This window comes from Oncorhynchus gorbuscha, linkage group LG23, assembly GCF_021184085.1.
Source record: "Oncorhynchus gorbuscha isolate QuinsamMale2020 ecotype Even-year linkage group LG23, OgorEven_v1.0, whole genome shotgun sequence".
Lineage (NCBI taxonomy): Eukaryota > Metazoa > Chordata > Actinopteri > Salmoniformes > Salmonidae > Oncorhynchus > Oncorhynchus gorbuscha.
This window is the reverse complement of record NC_060195.1, coordinates 68,076,302-68,094,909: the sequence shown is the minus strand read 5'-3', so window position 1 is coordinate 68,094,909 and position 18,608 is coordinate 68,076,302.

Here is an 18,608-nt window from a genome sequence, read left to right as displayed (position 1 = left end):
TTAACACATATTTTAACTTAATATAATACATCAATAAAATCTATTTAATCTCAAATAAATAATGAAGCATGTTCAATTTGGTTTAAATAATGCAAAAACAAAGGGTTGGAGAAGAAAGTAAAAGTGCAATATGTGCTATGTAAAAAAGCTAACGTTTAAGTTCCTTGCTCAGAACATGAGAACATATGAAAGCTGGTGGTTCGTTTTAACATGAGTCTTCAATATTCCCAGGTAAGAAGTTTTAGGTTGTAGTTATAGGAATTATAGGACTATTTCTCTCTATACCATTTGTATTTCATATACCTTTGACTATTGGATGTTCTTATAGGCACTATAGTATTGCCAGCCTAATCTCGGGAGTTGATAGGCTTGAAGTCATAAACCTCGCAATGCTTGAAGCACAGCGAAGAGCTGCTGGCAAATACAGGAAAGTGCTGTTTGAATTAATGCTAACAAGACTGCTGCTGCCTACCACCGCCCAGCCAGACAGCTCTATCAAATATCAAATCATAGACTTAATTATAACATAATAAAAACACACAGAAATCATTAATATGGTCATATGTGTAAACTATCATTTCGAAAACAAAACATTTATTTTTTCAGTGAAATACGGAACCGTTACGTATTTTATCTATGGGGTGGCATCCCTAAGTCTAAATATTGCTGTTACATTGCACAACCGTCAATGTTATGTCATAACTATGTACAATTCTTTGTTTGGAAGAAATGGTCTTCACACAGTTGGCAAGGAGCCAGGCAGCCCGAACTGCAGCATATACCTTGACTCTGCTTGCACAGAACGCAAGAGAAGTGACAATTTCCATAGTTAAGAAATTAATGTTAGCAGGCAATATTAACTAAATATGCAGGTTTAAAAATATATACTTGTGTATTGATGTTAAGAAAGGCATTGATGTTTATGGTTAGGTACACATTGGTGCAACGGCAGTGCTTTTTTCGCGAATGCGCTTGTTAAATCATCACCCGTTTGGCGAAGTAGGCTGTGATTCATGATAAATGAACAGGCACCACATCAATTTATATGCAACGCAGGACAAGCTTAGGTTGGAGTCATAGTCATTTTTCAATCACTCCACAAATGTCATGTTAACAAACTATAGCTTTGGCAAGTCGGTTAGGACATCTACTTTGTGCGTGACACAAGTCATTTTTCCAACAATTGTTTACAGACAGATTATTTCACTGTATCACAATTCCAGTGGGCCAGAAGTTTACATTCACTAAGTTGACTGTGCCTTTAAACAGCTTGGAAAATTCCAGAAAATGATGTCATGGCTTTAGAAGCTACTGATAGGTTAAATTACATAATTTTAGTTAATTTGTAGGTGTTTCTGTGGATGTATTTCAAGGCCTACCTTCAAACGCAGCGCCTCTATGCTTGACATCATGGGAAAATCCAAAGAAAATCAGCCAAGACCTAAAAAAAAAAATTATGTCGACCACAAGTCTGGTTCATCCTTGGGAGCAGTTTCCAAACGCCTGAAGGTACCACGTTCATCTGTACAAACAATAGTACGCAAGTATAAACACCATGGGACACGCAGCCATCATACCGCTCAGGAAGGAGATGTTCTGTCTCCTAGAAATGAACGTACTTTGGTGCGAAAAGTGCAAATCAATCCCAGAACAACAACAAAGGACCTAGTGAAGATGCTGGAGGAAACAGGTACAAAAGTATCTATATCCACAGTAAAGGGAGTCCTATGATCGACATAACCTGAAAGGTAGCTCAGCAAGGAAGAAGCCACCGCTCCAAAACCGCCAGAAAAAAGCCAGACTATGGTTTGCAACTGCACATGGGGACAAAGATTGTACTTTTTGGAGAAATGTCCTCTGGTCTGAGGAAACAAAAATAAAACTGTTTGGCCATAATGACCATCGTTACATTTGGAGGAAAAAGGGGGAGGCTTGCAAGCCGAAGAACAACATCCCAACTGTGAAGCACAGGAGTAGCAGCATCATGTTGTGGGGGTACTTTGCTGCAGGAGGGACTGGTGCACTTCACAAAATAGATGGCATCATGAGGGAGGAAAATTATATGGATATTTTGAAGCAACATCTCAAGACATCAGTCAGGAAGTTAAAGGTTAGTGGCAAATGGTTCTTCCAAATGGACAATGACCACAACTATAGTTCCAAATTTGTGGCAAAATGGCAAAAGAACAACAAAGTTAAGGTATTGGAGTGGCCATCAAAGCCCTGACCTCGATCCCATGGAAGATTTGTGGGCAGAACTGAAAAAGTGTGTGTGAGCATGGAGGCCTACAAACCTGACTCCGTTACACCAGCTCTGTCAGGAGGAATGGGCCAAAATTCACCCAACTTATTGTGGGAAGCTTGTGGAAGGCTACCCATAAGGTTGGACCCAAATTAAACAATTTAAAGGCAATCCTACCAAATACTAATTGAGTGTATGTAAACTTCTGACCCACTGAAAATGTGATGAAATAAAAGCTGAAATAAATCATTCTCTCTACTATTATTCTGACATTTCACATTCTTAAAATAGAGTGGTTGATCCTAACTGACCTAAAACAGGGAATTTTTACTAGGATTAAACTGAGAAAGACTCAACTTAATTTCATAAACCAAACTGTAAAAACAGTAAGGTTATATGTTGGTTAAAATCAATTGATAAAAGTTCAATGTATCATACTTCTTTGCATACCGGAAAGGAAAGCAACTTTCCAATACAGTTCTGCATCATACAAGAAACGTCTCATCATCATCATACACTGAGTATACCAAACATTAGGAACAACCCCACCCCCCCTTAGCCCTCAGAATAGCCTCGGCTCATAAAGGCATGGACACTGCAAGATGTCAAAAGAATTCCACAAGGATGCTGGCCCATGTTGACTCCAATGCTTCCCACAGTTGTGTCAAGTTGGCTGGATGTCCTTTGAGTGGTGCACCATTTCTGATACACATAGAAACAGTTGAGTGTGAAAAACCCTGCAACGTTGCAGTTCTTGACCCAAACCGTTGTGCTTGGCACCTACTACCATACCCCGTTCAAAGGCTCTTGAATCTTGTACCCCTAAATGAACCTTATGAAACAAATGAACCTTGAATTATTGAAATTAGACATACATAAGTGACAGTGAATATGCTCAAAGTGTTTTCATAAACATCTCTATTTATCTGCACAATAATGAGGAAGACTGGTGAACAGTTTGGATGGAACGTTCCACTGCCATAAGAAATCCTCATTTAGAGGAAGAGTTTGGCGCCACCACATGGCAGTTGAAGGTAGACAGAGGCTGCTTCAAAATCAAATAAAATTGTACTTGACACATGCTTCTAATCAACAGGTGTAGACTATCAGCAGCGGTGCCTGGGTAAAATCACTGGTGAAGCCAAACCCCCCCCAACAAAAAAAAAGCCATATTACAACCTGTGTTGTGATAATTGTGCTATTACCTAATTCATATGCTTTGCGAAAGTGATATATAGGTCTAAAGGCCGAGACAAAAGAAGACAAAGTGGCAGAATAAATTCAACCACACCTTTGTTTTATCACAAAACCAGATAGCTCTGTCCAATGAAGTCCACAAAGCATATTGTACAGTAACAGACAGTTACGTGACCTAAGGCATTATCAAGCAAGTTAATGTTTCAACATTTTATGACCACTAAACAACTATTGAATTAGAACCAGTGTTACCGCAAGTCGCAAAGAAAACGGGAGCTGCCTCCACTATTCCAGCACCATTTCAACTTCAACATTTGATCATTGAATCACCTCTGCTTTGTCTAATACAGTCACAACAAAAAAGATACCAAAACAATTTAGTCCAATCAATGTAAGCTAAATATGATGTGGCTGTCCTGGTTCTGATTTCTGTGTGCAAGTAGAAAAACATGTTGACTCACCCTACTTGTAGAGAAACGCCAATGCCATCCTCCTCTCTTTCATGTTGAGGACACGGTCTTATCACTCTGTCATACAGCAGTCCACGCTTTTATTTGTTTGTTGTCCTAGGCTACCTGACTAAAATGCTTGTTCGCTAGCCTAACTTCAATTCGAGGCAACATTAGCCTTCTAACGTTATGTAACGGATGTGAAATGGCTAGCTTAGTTAGCGGTGCGCGCTAAATAGCGGTTCAATCGGTTACGTCACTTGCTCTGAGACCTTGAAGTAGTAGTTCCCCTTGCTCTGCAAGGGCCGCGGCTTTTGTTGAGCGATGGGTAACGATGCTTCGTGGGTGACTGTTGTTGATGTGTGCAGAAGGTCCCTGGTTCGCACCCGGGTATGGGCGAGGGGACGGTTTAAAATTATACTGTTACAGTTACATCTAACGTTACTGTAGCTACATATTGAACTTCCATCCTCTCAGGCCAGTGGCACAACAATGTATGAATTAATGGTTGGATCAGAATCACCATTACGGAGGATAAATAAAACAACAAATCCCTATCTCCATCCATGGATAATTTAGGAAAGGGCCACCGGGGGACAACAACACAACGAGATGCAAAAATGCAAGTTTATCTGTCAGTGACTTATGCTGTCAATGGGATTTGAAAGGAGTGACGCCAAAATCCAAGCTTGCTTTCCGTGACACTTTTTTTTGGTGAGCCAGTATGGAGCCAGATAGCATCGTTAGGATAGTAAGAAAATCCATATGTAAATTGTTAGGCTCATAAGAAATATGTGAAACGTAAACATGACATTTCATCTGTGAACATATGAACACCACGTTACGATTACAGACTAACATTTTAGGCTTGAACAAATCTGACATATAATCGTACCTTTCAGAGTTTTGCCAGTTTCATCTGAATTTATGAAATTGCTTCTTCCAATTATTGATAAACATCCACTTGTTAAGAAACGAACTGTTAGAACTGTTCAGGCTCCATGGATTGACAAGGAAGTAAAAAAATGTATAGTTGAAAGACATGGGGCAAAAGGAGTGACTAATAAGTCTGGCTGTACATCTGACTGGCTGACTTACTGCAAATTGAGAAATTATGTGACTAAACTCAACAAAAAGAAGAAGAAACTTTATTATGAAGCCAAAGTCAATGATATAAAGAAATGTGGAGTACTTTAAATTAAATTATGGGCAGAAAAACCAATTCATCTCCATCTTTCATTGAATCAGATGGCTTATTCATCATAAAACTATTTGATGTTGCCAATTATTTTAATGATTATTTCATTGGCAAAGTGGGCAAACTTAAGCAGGAAATGCCCACGACAAACAGTGAGCAATTATATTCATGCATAAAAAAACAAATAATGAAATAAAAGCAGTGCAAGTTTGAATTTTGTAAAGTCAGTGTGGGAGAGGTGGAAAAAGTATTGTTAACGGCCAATAATGACAAAACTCAACCACAGCTAATGAAGTCACTGAAACCATTAACAAAGAGTTGCAGTCTGTTTTGGAATGGGTGGCCTGTTATAAAATGGTCCTGAACATCTCTAAAACTAAGAGCATTGTATTTGGTACAAACTATTCCTTAAGTGCTAGACCTCAGCTGAATCTGGTAATGAATGGTGTGGCTGTTGAACAAGTTGAGGATACTAAATTACTTGGCGTTACCTTAGATTGTACACTGTCATGGTCAAAACATATAGATTCAATGGTTACAAATAGAGGTCTGTAATAAAGAGATGCTCTGCTTTTTTGACACCACACTCCAAAAAGCAAGTTCTGCAGGATCTAGTTTTGTCTAATCTTGATTATTGTTCAGTTGTGTGGTCCAGCGAGGCAAGGACAGACCTAGTTAAGCTTTAGCTGGCCCAGAACAGAGCGGCTCGTGTGGCTCTTCGTTGTAATCAGAGGGCTATATAAATATAGATACTATGCGTGCCAGTCTCTCTTGGCTATGACTTGAGACTTGCTTCTTCTTTTTTATAAGAAACATTAATGTGTTGAAAATCCCTAATTGTTTGCATTGTCAATTTACACACAGCTCTGACACACACACTTATCCCACCAGACATGCCACCATGGGTCTTTTCATAGTCCCCAAATCCAGAACAAATTGAAGAAAATATACAGTATTATATAGAGCCCTTATTGCATGGAACTTCCTTCCATCTCATATTGCTCAAATAAACAGCAAACCTGGTTTCAAAAAACAGATAAAGCAACACCTCTCCCCTATTTGACCTAGATAGTTTGTGCGCATGCATTGATATGTAGGCTACGTGTGCCTTTCTAAAAATGTATGTAGTTCTGTCCTTGAGCTGTTCTTGTATGATGATGTTCTTCTGTATTATGTTTCATGTTTTGTGTTGAACCCCAGGAAGAGTAGCTGTTGCTTTTGCAACAGCTAATGGGGATCCTAATAAAATACCAAATACCAACAAAAAAACGTAACGCCTGTGAGGAGTGCTACGTGAACAAGCATAACACAGTTAAAAAAAACAGGGAAACCAGAAAGAGGTTTTCTGCACATTTTCAAGTCTCATGCTCCCGCCGGAGTAGCAATATGTCTGTGTGAGAAGAGCGACATGGTGCTGGTCCGCCTAATTCTCATGTAAGGATTGTGTTGTCAAACTCAACTGAGGAGTAATAATTACTTCACATTTTGGTAGCTAATGTAAATCTAGATAGCACTAGCTAGCTAATGACACAAAGCTAGCTAACTAACTAGCTTACACAGTCAATCTCTGCTCATGGCATATGATATGGCCTAGCTAGTTAGCTCATGTCACTGACAAAAATACACTTTGTGGTGCAAGGAGTAAGCCTGTGTCAAGCTAGCCACTGTTTAACAACCAAATACCGTTATGGTTATTGGTAGCTAGCAAGGAGGATAACGTTTCCTGTCCACAAGGTTGCCCTAGTCAAGGACTCACATCCAGTACCTAGATATAGTAATAAGTTATTGATTGTCGTTATTCGTTTTTCTATTGAGTTATCAAAGAGTAACTAAGTTAGCTCGCTAACGTGCTGACCAGACCGCTCGCATGTTGATTTTGTCCACCCACACAAAACGTGATCAGGACAGGCAGGTTTAAATATCATAACAAACTCTGAACCAACTATATTAGTTTGGGGTGAGGTCGAAAAGCATTAAACATGTATGCCAATTTAGCCAGCTAATTTGCCCTGGGATAAAAACATTGGGTTGTTATTTTACCTAAAATGCACAAAATCCTCTTCTCCGACAATTAATTCACAGATAAAAGTTTGTTTCTAGTAATCTCTCCTCTCAACCAAGCATCACCACTACCGACTGGAATGTGGACTTCAGTTCATCTTTCAATCACCCATGTGGGCATATGCTCCTAAAAACCAATGAGGAGATGGCACATGGGTATATGCTCCTAAACCAATGATGCAATGGGAGAGGCAGGACTTGCAGCAAATCAAGCATCACAAATAGAACCAAGTTCTATTTTAGCGCCTGTTTATACAGACGCTCGTTGACGCGTGTGAGCAGTTTGGATGCAATGATTGAATAACATGTATGTGTAAATGTATTTTGCAACGCTCGCGCAGCATGTCATATACCAGTAGATGGCGTAGTATAGGCTTGGGCCTTCAGCAAATGACTTGTGTGAGAATAATACTATATAGACACAGAAGAGCCTTGAATAACCACCTGAGCTGCAAAATAGAAAGTAAATATGATTTAGACTAGGCCTATTCTGCTCACTAAATATGCAATGCTGTTGTGTTATTTAATGGCCATATAACTACATAATTTATTTGTATAGCCGCTTGAGACTACTGTGGTGATCAACCAAAAGGTTGCAAGATCAAATCCCTGAGCTGAGAAGGTAAGAATCTGTCATTCTGCCCCTAAACAAGACATTGTTCTAGGCCATCATTGAAAATAAGAATTTGTTCTTAACTCACTTGTCTAGTTAAATAAGAAAATGTAATTTTTTCCCCAGTATTTGGGAGCATGGACTGTAGGCCTTGTATTAGTCATTTTGACTGTTGTATTTGTAAGTTCCACTCTGTATGTAGGCTTGTTATAGACATTTGCGTTACACAACCCCATTATGCAGAGGCTATATCCATATCAATGAATGAGACAAAAAAAATATTGAGCGAAATGGTCAAGACTATCTATAGCCTGTTCTTATTGCCAGATCTGTTTTCCCTATGAGCCACTGCATGTGCTTCTTCAACTATTTTGTAAATGTTTTATTTAGAAACTATTTCTAGAGGGCTGTGAGGGGAGGCCTATTATTAAAACAGTTATAAAACACAGAGTTCTAAAATTATTCCGCAAAACACCAGTACCCAAAATGATAGCCTAAATTGCAATGCCTACAAGTTGAAGGCCTATTTTTTCAGAAATATAGGCCTAAATTAAACATTGAATTATTAAAGTGATAGGCTAAAGAACTTTGAAGAATATGTTATTTCAATAAACAAATGGATGACTGTTCTATTCTCTTCAATTTAGTTCCTATTGCAACTCAGACAAATGACAGAATTGATGACATACTGATTGACTGAACTGAATGAAGGATTCATTAAATGTTCAAAATGTTGGAATGATGAGTTGTACGCATCATGCATGCTCCGCACTTTATTTGGCTAGTAGGCAAATCAAATTGTATTAGTCACAGAGAATAAGAGAATAATCAGATTTATTCAAAACAGTCAACATTCATAAAGAACATAGGTACATAAAGTATTTACAAACATGTGCATGGTCAAAACATTTTTGGACAATAACACTTTTGATAGATATAAATGGTGTGTGTATAACTATAGGCAATAATGGAGGTCTATGAGATATTGACAGGTTGAACTTGCAGCCAATCAATTAGATGATTTCCAATCCAAGATGGCGTAGCAGCAAGACGTGTTTGTCTTTGTCTCGTCTTTGTCCCGTGTAAATATTTTCTGTATTTCAATCTCTTTTTCCATTTTCAAATTAAATATACCTTCCTGCAACCCACCTCACCCAACATGGTACGGATCTGCTATTTTGTTTAGACCTTATAACTGGAACCTCAATCGGAAGCTAGCCTTCAGAACCTGGCCAGCTAATTAGCTACTAGCTATTTAGTCATTGTTAGCCACTGCTAGCAGGCTTTACCTTTAGCACAGACACCAGCCACTTTAACCCGGATAATATCTGCCAGTGTCACAAACTTCGTCAGGGAAATGACCTGAGCAAGGTGCAGCGTTGTGAGCGTACATTTTCTTTATTAAGAAAATCATCAACAAAACAAGAAACACCCAAAATTTACGTGAAGCTTACTAGGGCTATACAGGCAACTAACAAAGACAACTACCCACAACTAAGGTGGCAAAACTGGCTGCCTAAGTATGATTCCCAATCAGAGACAACGATAGACAGCTGCCTCTGATTGGGAACCACACTCGGCCAAACACACAGAAATACAAAACATAGAATGCCCACCCCACATCACACCCTGACCTAACCAAATAGAGAAATAAAACAGCTCTCTAAGTTCAGGGCGTGACAGTACCGCCCCCCCCCCCCCCCCCCCCCCCCCCCCCCCCCCCTCGCCGCAAGCCCCGGACTGACTGGGGACCCTCTCTGCATGTCCCAGACTGGGAACCTTCGCTGCAGGCCCCGGGCCGTGGATCATCACTGAAGGCTTCGTGTCATGGTTCATCACTGGAGTGAGTGAGGAGACGTATAGGCAGCCTGCTGCGTGGAGCTGCCACAGGGCTTACCAGGCTGTGGAGACATACTGGAAGCTTGGTTCTTGGAGCAGGCACCGGACTCACGAGGCTGGGGTGACATACTGGAAGCTTGGTTCTTGGAGCAGGCACCGGATCAGTGCGCCTTCATGGCCCAGTGTGAGGTCTCGAGCGTAGAGCCTACACAACCCGTCCTGGCTGGATGGTTACCTTCGCCCGGAAAATGCAGGGCGCTGACACAGGACGCACTGGCCTGTACAGACATACCGGAGACACAGTATGCAGAGCCGACGCAGGATATCCTGGGCCGAAGAGACGCACTGGAGGCCAGACGCGCTGAGCCGGCACCATCCATCCTGGCTGGATGCCCACTTCTAGCCCATCCAATGAGGGGAGCTGGAATGTAGCGCACCGGGCTCTGAACACGCACTGGAGACAACGTGTGCTCCACCGCATAACACGGTGCCTGACCAGTACCACATTCCCTACGGTAAGCACGAGGAGTTGGCTCAGGTCTCCAACCTGACTCAGCCAATCTCCTCGTGTTCCCCCAAAAAATACATTTTTGCGGCTCCCTCACGTACCTGCTCCGCTGTGCCAACTCCTCGTATTGTTGCCGCCTCTATCTCCTCCCTTGGACGCCGATACTCTCCAGCCTTTGCCCAGGGTCCCATGCCTTCCAAGATCTCCTCCCCCATGTCTATTCCTCCAGAAAACACTGCTCCTCCCGGCCATGCCGCTTGGTCTGTTTGTGGTGGGTAGTTCTGTCACGAACATCGTCAGGGAAATGACCTGACCAAGGTGCAGCGTGGTGAGCGTACATTTTCTTTATTAAGAATGTCGCCAACAAAACAAGAAAAACCAAAAACGAATGTGAAGCTTACTAGGGCTATACAGGCCACTAACAAAGACAACTACCCACAACTAAGGTGGCAACTGTCTGCCTAAGTATGATTCCCAATCAGAGACAACGATAGACAGCTGCCTCTGATTGGGAACCACACTCGGCCAAACACACAGAAATACAAAACATAGAATGCCCACCCCACATCACACCCTGACCTAACCAAATAGAGAAATAAAACAGCTCACTAAGTTCAGGGCGTGACAGCCAGTGTGCACAGCGCGATATCAGTCCTGAGCATATCGGACTGCTCACCGGATTCCTGCCCCAAGCTCTGGACCATTACACCGGATTATCGCAGCTAGGTAGCTGCTACCGAATGGCTATCATGGCTAATGCCCTTGTCCGGAAGCAAGCACCAGTTAGCCTCGAACTAGGCCCATTTAGTAGTACACCAACTACAATACCTCTCTTGCCAATTGGCCTGGACCCTTGTCGACACAGAGCCCCGCCGATCCATCACAACTGGTCTGCTGACATATTTCGGCTGATGTGCTCTCAACCGGCCTCTGCGTCGTTGATGTCGGTGAGGACCCAGCTACTAGACGCGGCCGTTTAACTCTGAGAGCCATGTCTCCCACTCGCCTAGCATAGTGACGACTGCCGAGCGGCTCCCTCTTTCGTCCATTACTGCTTATTGGAACCTATGATCACTCAGCTACACAGCTGATGCTTACTGGACAGTTCATGAACACGGTACTTCATTGTGTTTATCTGTCGGCCCAAGCCTCGAACTCAGGCCCTGTGTGTAGCTAACTGACCCTCTCTTCCCATTCATTGCCATTTACCCGTTATTGTTGTCGTAGCTGTTTACCCATTGTTGTCTTAGCCCTCCCAATCAACACCTGTGATTGCTTTATGTCTCCCTCTAATGTCAATATGCCTTGCATACTGTTGTTTAGGGTAGCTCTCATTGTTTTGTTTTACTGCGGAGCCCCTAGTCCTGATCTACATGCCTCGGTTAGCTAGCTTGACCACCCCTAGCTTACCTGGCGCTTCCAGAGATGCAGCCTCTCTCATCATCACTCAATGCCTAGGTTTACCTCCACCGTACTCGCACTCTACCATGCCATTGTCTGTGCATTATACCCTGAATCTATCCTACCATGCCCAGAAGTCTGCTCTTTTTACTCTCTGTTCCAAACGCATTAGACAACCAGTTCTAATAGCCTTTAGCCGTCCCCTTATCCTATTCCTCCTCTGTTCCTCTGGTGATGTGGAGGTTAACCCAGGCTCTGTGTGTTCCTCAGGCGCTTCTCATTTGATTACTTCTGTAACCGGAAAAGCCTTGGTTCATGCATGTTAACATCAGAAGCAGCCTCCCTGAATTGCTTTATTCACTGCTTAAGCACACTCCACCAACCCTAATGTCCTAGCCGTGTCTGAATCCTGGCTTAGGAAGGCCAACAAAAATTCAGAAATGTCCATCCCCAATTACAAACTTTTCCATCAAGACAGAACTGCTAAAGGAGGCAGAGTTGCAATCTACTGTAGAGATAGCCTGCAGAGTTCTGTCCTACTATCCAGGTCTATGCCCAAACAGTTCGAGCTACTAATTTTAAAAAACCATCTCTCCAGAAATAGTTTTTCACTGTTGCCGCTTGTTAAAGACCTCCCTCAGCTCCCAGCTGTGCCCTAGACACCATATGAGAATTGATTGCCCCCCCATCTATCATCAGAGTTCGTACCATTAGGTGACCTAAACTAGGATATGCTTAACACCCCTCCTAAAATCTAAGCTAGATGCCCTCAATCTCACACAAATGATCAAGGAACCTACCAGATACAACCCAAAATCCGTAAACATGGGCACCTCATAGATATCATCCTGACCAACTTGCCCTCTAAATACACCTCTGCTGTTTTCAACCAGGATCTCAGCAATCACTGCCTCATTGCCTGCGTCTGTTATGGGTCCACGGTCAAACGACCACCTCTCATCACTGTCAAAAGCTCCCTAAAAAACTTCTGCAAGCAGGCCTTTCGACCTGGAAGGATATTGACCTCATCCCATCAGTTAAGGATGCCTGGTTGTTCTTAAAAAGTGCCTTCCTCACCATCTTAAATAAGCATGCCCCATTCAAAAAATGTAGAAGTAAGAATAGATATAGCTTTGGTTCACTCCAGACTTGACTGCCCTTGACCAGCACAAAAGATCCTGTGGCACACTGCACTAGCTTCGAATAGTCCCCGCAATATGGAACTTTTCAGGGAAGTCAGGAACCAAAAATACACAGTCAGTTAGGAAAGCAAATGCTCGCTTTTTCAAACAGAAATTTGCATCCTGCAGCACTCATTCCAAAATGTTTTGGGACACTAAAGTCCATGGAGAATTAGAGCACCTCCTCGCAGCTGCCCACTGCACTGAGGCTAGGTAACACTGTCACCAGCGATAAATCCACCATAATCAAGAATTTCAATCAGCATTCCCAAACGGCTGGCCTTGCTTTCCACCTGGCTACCCCAACCCCGGCCAACAGCTCTGCACCCCCTGAAGCAACTAGCCCCCCCCCCCCGCTTCTCCTTCACGCAATCACTGAAGTTGGAGACTTATATCTCCCTCACTAACTTTAAGCGTCAGCTGTCAGAGCAGATTACCGATCACTGCAGCTGTACACAGCCCATTTGTAAATAGCCCATCCAACCAACTACCTACCTCATCCCCATATTTGTTTTTTGTTTTTCTGTTCTTTTGCACAACAGTATTTCTACTTGCACATCCGTTGATATCTGCACATATATCACTCCAGTGTTTTAATTGCTAAATTGTAATTACTTCACCACTATTGGCCAATTTATTGCCGTAGCTCCTTACTTCATTCGCATACACTGTATACAGATTTTTCTATTGTGTTATTGACTGTATGTTTGTTTATCCCATGTGTAACTCTGTGTTGTTGTTTTTGTCACACTTTTTTTTTAACCTTTATTTAACCAGGTAGGCTAGTTGAGAACAAGTTCTCATTTGTAACTTTGACCTGGCCAAGATAAAGCATAGCAGTGTGAACAGACAACACAGAGTTACACATGGAGTAAACAATTAACAAGTCAATAACACAGTAGAAAAAAAGGGGCAGTCTATATACAATGTGTGCAAAAGGCATGAGGAGGTAGGCGAATAATTACAATTTTGCAGATTAACACTGGAGTGATAAATGATCAGATGGTCATGTACAGGTAGAGATATTGGTGTGCAAAAGAGCAGAAAAATAAATAAAAACAGTATAAAAACAGTATGGGAATGAGGTAGGTGAAAATGGGTAGGCTATTTACCAATAGACTATGTACAGCTGCAGCGATCGGTTAGCTGCTCAGATAGCTGATGTTTGAAGTTGGTGAGGGAGATAAAATTCTCCAACTTCAGCGATTTTTGCAGTTCGTTCCAGTCACAGGCAGCAGAGTACTGGAACGAAAGGCGGCCAAATGAGGCGTTAGCTTTAGGGATGATCAGTGAGATACACCTGCTGGAGCGCGTGCTACGGATGGGTGTAGCCATCGTGACCAGTGAACTGAGATAAGGCTTTGCTTTAACTGGCCAGGTCGCAGTTGTAAATGAGAACTTGTTCTCAACTGGCCTACCTGGTTAAATAAAGGTGAAATAAAAAATTACATATTTTCTTTCTTTTTTGTTGTGAATAACTAGGTAAAAATTAACCCTTTAAGAGGCAGCTCAACTGAACAGTTGACAACCAAATTATATGAAATTAAACATATGCATTTTATTTACCATATTTTATCATGCCAATTATTACAATTATCATGTGATTTTCATTATTGGACTCCTACATTTTTTTACACAAACATTCATAGATGTGCAGGTGAGCGAAGACATGAACGTGAGAAAATCCTATCCTGATTGATCACACATTTTCAGTACTACTTGTGTTTAAAACAGGATATGACATCACAGTACAATGTTGCTGACCTCAAGTATAATTTTGGTATCCTGAAATTACTGATATGTTGTTATTTATTAATTTGAGGAACTCTTGAAAAATATGCTCTACCAGGCAGTTGAGATGCCCATTAAAGTAATGCTATTTAGACAAAGCTAGCTATTATGGACAATGAAGAAATATTGTTATGGGATTTTTTTGAAGATGCAAATCCAAAAATATGTTCATATTGATATCAACCTGTTAACTTCAATTTGTTTTACAAATGTTTTCAGGACATGTCATTTTACAGGTATTATGAGCATATAAACAGTAAAAATGAAATTACATATATATGAATACTCATATATTGACACAAATGTATCATTTTGAAATCAGTCATCATTTATCTTGGCCTGTCTTCCATTATAAGTAACTGAAGCAGACATGACATTAATTAATGCACAATGATGTACAGATGATTTAAGAAGCATATGTAAAATCCAATACAAATTAAGTTTAACCTAATCGGGCTACTCAGTCTGGTACAGATGTTTGCGATCAACTACAGATTATGGGGGCAGAATTTTCACTTTTGGATAAATAGCGTGCCCAATTTCAACTTCCTGCTACTCATGCCAAGAATATAAGATATGCATATTATTCATAGATTTGGATAGAAAACACTGAAGTTTCTAAAACTGTTTGATTCATGTCTGTGAGTATAACAGAACTTATGTAGCAGGCAAAACCCAGAGGACTAACTGTTCAGAATTTTGCTTGTTTTGCCTCTCTCTGTTCCCTGACTTGTTATTGGGATATTTCTTAGGAACCTGTTTTCCGTTCCTACAGCTTCCACCACCACTGGATGTCACCAGTCTTTGGAATTTGGTTGAGGTTATTCCTTTGTGCAATGAAGAAGTAGGCCAACTTGGAACTGGGTACACTTTTGTGAGTTGCGCAAGATGTGAAAAGTGGCGCTGGTTTGTTTTCATTCCTGTATTGAACACAGATTGCCCCGTCTACAATTTGATCAATTATTAACTTTTAAAAATACCTAAAGTATTATTACAAAAGTAGTTTGAAATATTTTGGCAAAGTTTATAGGCAACTTTTGTGACGACCCTCCCACTCTGTCTGCCATATTCTGTCTTTGTTCTTGTTTCCTTATTAGGATGCCGGTGGGCGGAGTTGAGAGGGTCGTCAGCTACATGGGAAACACCTGGGCCAGGTGTCTCCCAGGATAAATAGACCTCTTCAACATTCATGGAGGAGACTCTCTCCATGCAGACACCTTTTGTAGATTGTGTTGTGGTTCTTGGTGGCCTATTGTTTGTTTGCTTTGGCACCTTTCATCACCCTGCATTATCACATTCATTCATGCAAAACACTCACTTACACTACTGATTACTGATTACACACACCATTGTATATTATACTTAGTTGCTTTAGTTAATAAATACATACTTTGCTACTCCTTATCTCCACGTTGTCTCCCTTTGTTACGGGCTTTGAGCCGGTTCGTGACAAGTGGGGGCTCATCCGGGATACTTTGAACTATTGGTTTGGGAGACCGTGGAGGTACGTGTTTAGTTTGAATATGGTGTTTGAGTGTGATCGGCCCAGTATTGGTTGCCTTTGTTGTTTGGTTTTTGTGCTGCGTTGGAGAGAGTATAATGGTTAGTTTCCAGGCCCTGCCTAGCCTGAACTCTTGTTCTACTTTCTGTTGGGACGTCAGTCTGAAGTGAGTAATCTGCTGTGTACCTCGGTGGGAGATTTGGGTAGGGTAGTGGAACTTGCTACCCGGAGCTATAGCCTTTTTCCCCTGATAGGTTTAGCGACGTGTTTCATTTTTTGGAATATGTTGGGCATGGTTAATGTTTGTTATTTTTGTGTGGTGTCTGTGGACTGAGCTGTTGTCTCGGGGGCACATCCGTGGCTTGGTAGAATTTGCCAGCATGCTGGGGAGTTCTATTTCCTTGCCAGCGGGCTACAGTGCGTAAATTCCCACCGCAAATCTGCACGAAGACTAGGGTTGAGTTATTGTAGGTTTTGGGGAAGCTCCATATCTCATCTCTCTTCTGTGGTGCTCAGGGTGATTGTCAATTCTCGGGTTGTGTTCTGGTGTGCTCAGCAGAAGGGAAGAGCGAGAATTTTTTTGTGTGATTATGGCGTCTTATGTAGATAAGTTCATTCGCTCTCCATCAGAGGAATTGTTAGATTTAGGTACTAAAGAACAGCTGTTGAAGGTCGCGGAACACTACAAGGTTGAGATTAGTGATAAACGTCTAAAGAATTCTATTAGGTTGATATTGAAAGCCAATCTGATGGAGAGTGGTATTCTTGAAGTTACCACCGGGCCAGCCTCTGCTGAGGATTTGTTGTCTCCCCATAACGTTACAATGGCCATTCCATCGGTTAGTCCTAGTAGCCTTCTTTTTGAACAGCAGAAAGAACTGCTTTTGTTACAGCTAGAGCATGATCGTGAGAAGCTAGAGCATGATCGGCAGCATGATCGTGAGAAGCTAGAGCATGATCGTGTGAAATATGAAAAGGAATTGGCATTTAAACAAGATATGGAGCGTGCTAAAATCAAGTTGCAACAAGAACGTTTAGAGTTGGTTAGGGAAGGAAAGATCTCAGGGGAGAGTTTGTTTTGGGAAGGTGACCCAGATTTACCTAGGGGTAGTTCCGCTTTTGGTCGTGCCCCAGAGACATTTGATATTGTTGGGAACTTACGGTTATTGCCTCGGTTTAATGAAAGGGACCCCGAGACATTCTTTTCGTTGTTTGAGCGGGTTGCTGACGCTAGGAGTTGGCCTGATTCTGACCGCACTTTAATGTTGCAGTGTGTGCTGACTGGTAAAGCGCAGGAAGCATATTCAGCTCTTAGTGTACACGACAGTGCCAGTTATGATAAAGTTAAAACAGCTGTGTTACAGATTTATGAATTGGTCCCTGAGGCTTACCGCCAACGATTTAGAACTTTAAAAAGGGACGATAACCAGACTCATGTTGAGTTTGCGCGACAGTTATCTTTACAGTTTAATCGCTGGTGTTCTGCCTCTGCAGTTGTGACTTTCCAAGGGCTGTGTGATCTGATTATGTTAGAGCAATTTAAGGACACAATTCCTGATCGTATTGCCACTTATATTAATGAACAGAAAGTAAAGAATGTTGCTGAAGCTGCGGTTTTGGCGGACGAGTATGTGTTGACTCACAAAAGTGTCTTTGCAAAACCCCGTATTCGGAAAGAGTGGGGGCGTTCGGATAGATTTGGGCTTCGCTCACCGAGATACTTTGATTCTCGGGCAGAGTTCTATTCAACTAGGGTTGAACCTGACTCCCATGGTAAGGCTGACTTTGGGCAGGAGTGTCACTACTGTCAAGGTTCAGGTCATTGGAAAAACGAATGTCCACTTCTCAGGTCAAAGGGTGCTTACGCTAAATCTAAGCCTGCTGCGTTAGCTGCACCTGTTCCACATCAGTTCATTCTTGACTCATTTCCTCAGGCCCAGGAGAATGTGAAAGTCCATATTGATCCAGACTATTTTCCTTTCATTACAGAAGGTTTTGTGTCTATGTTAGGAAGTAAAGACCTAGTGCCAGTGAAGATCCTGAGAGACACAGGTGCCTCTGAATCATTTGTGTTGGAGTCTGTGTTACCCTTTTCTGCTGAGACTGATTCGGGGAATAGTGTTCTAATTAGGGGAATAGGTTTGAACACTCTGTCAGTTCCATTGCATAAACTGATGTTGGATTGTGGGCTGGTGAAGGGTGAAGTTGTTGTGGGGGTGCGTCCTTCGTTGCCTATTGAGGGTATCGACGTTATCCTTGGGAATAACTTAGCAGGTGAGCGTGTATGGCCAGTTGTGTTTCCATCTCTAGTGGTTTCCACTAAGCCGTCATTTGTTGGGATTCCTGATGAGAGTGTACAGAGTTTCCCAGAGGTGTTCTCTGCGTGTGCAGTGACACGTTCTATGAGCCGTGGCGAACTAGTCACTGCGCCGACTAATGATAATAATACAAAGTATGTCACTGTTTTCCCTGTTATCCCGTTATCTGTAACCCGCTCAGATCTAATCAATGCTCAACGGGATGACCCCACGTTGGAAGAGTTGCGTGATCAAATTGTGCCTATAGAACAGTTGGGAGATGTCGCCCATGGCTATTTTCTCCAAGAGGATGTCCTGATGAGAAAGTGG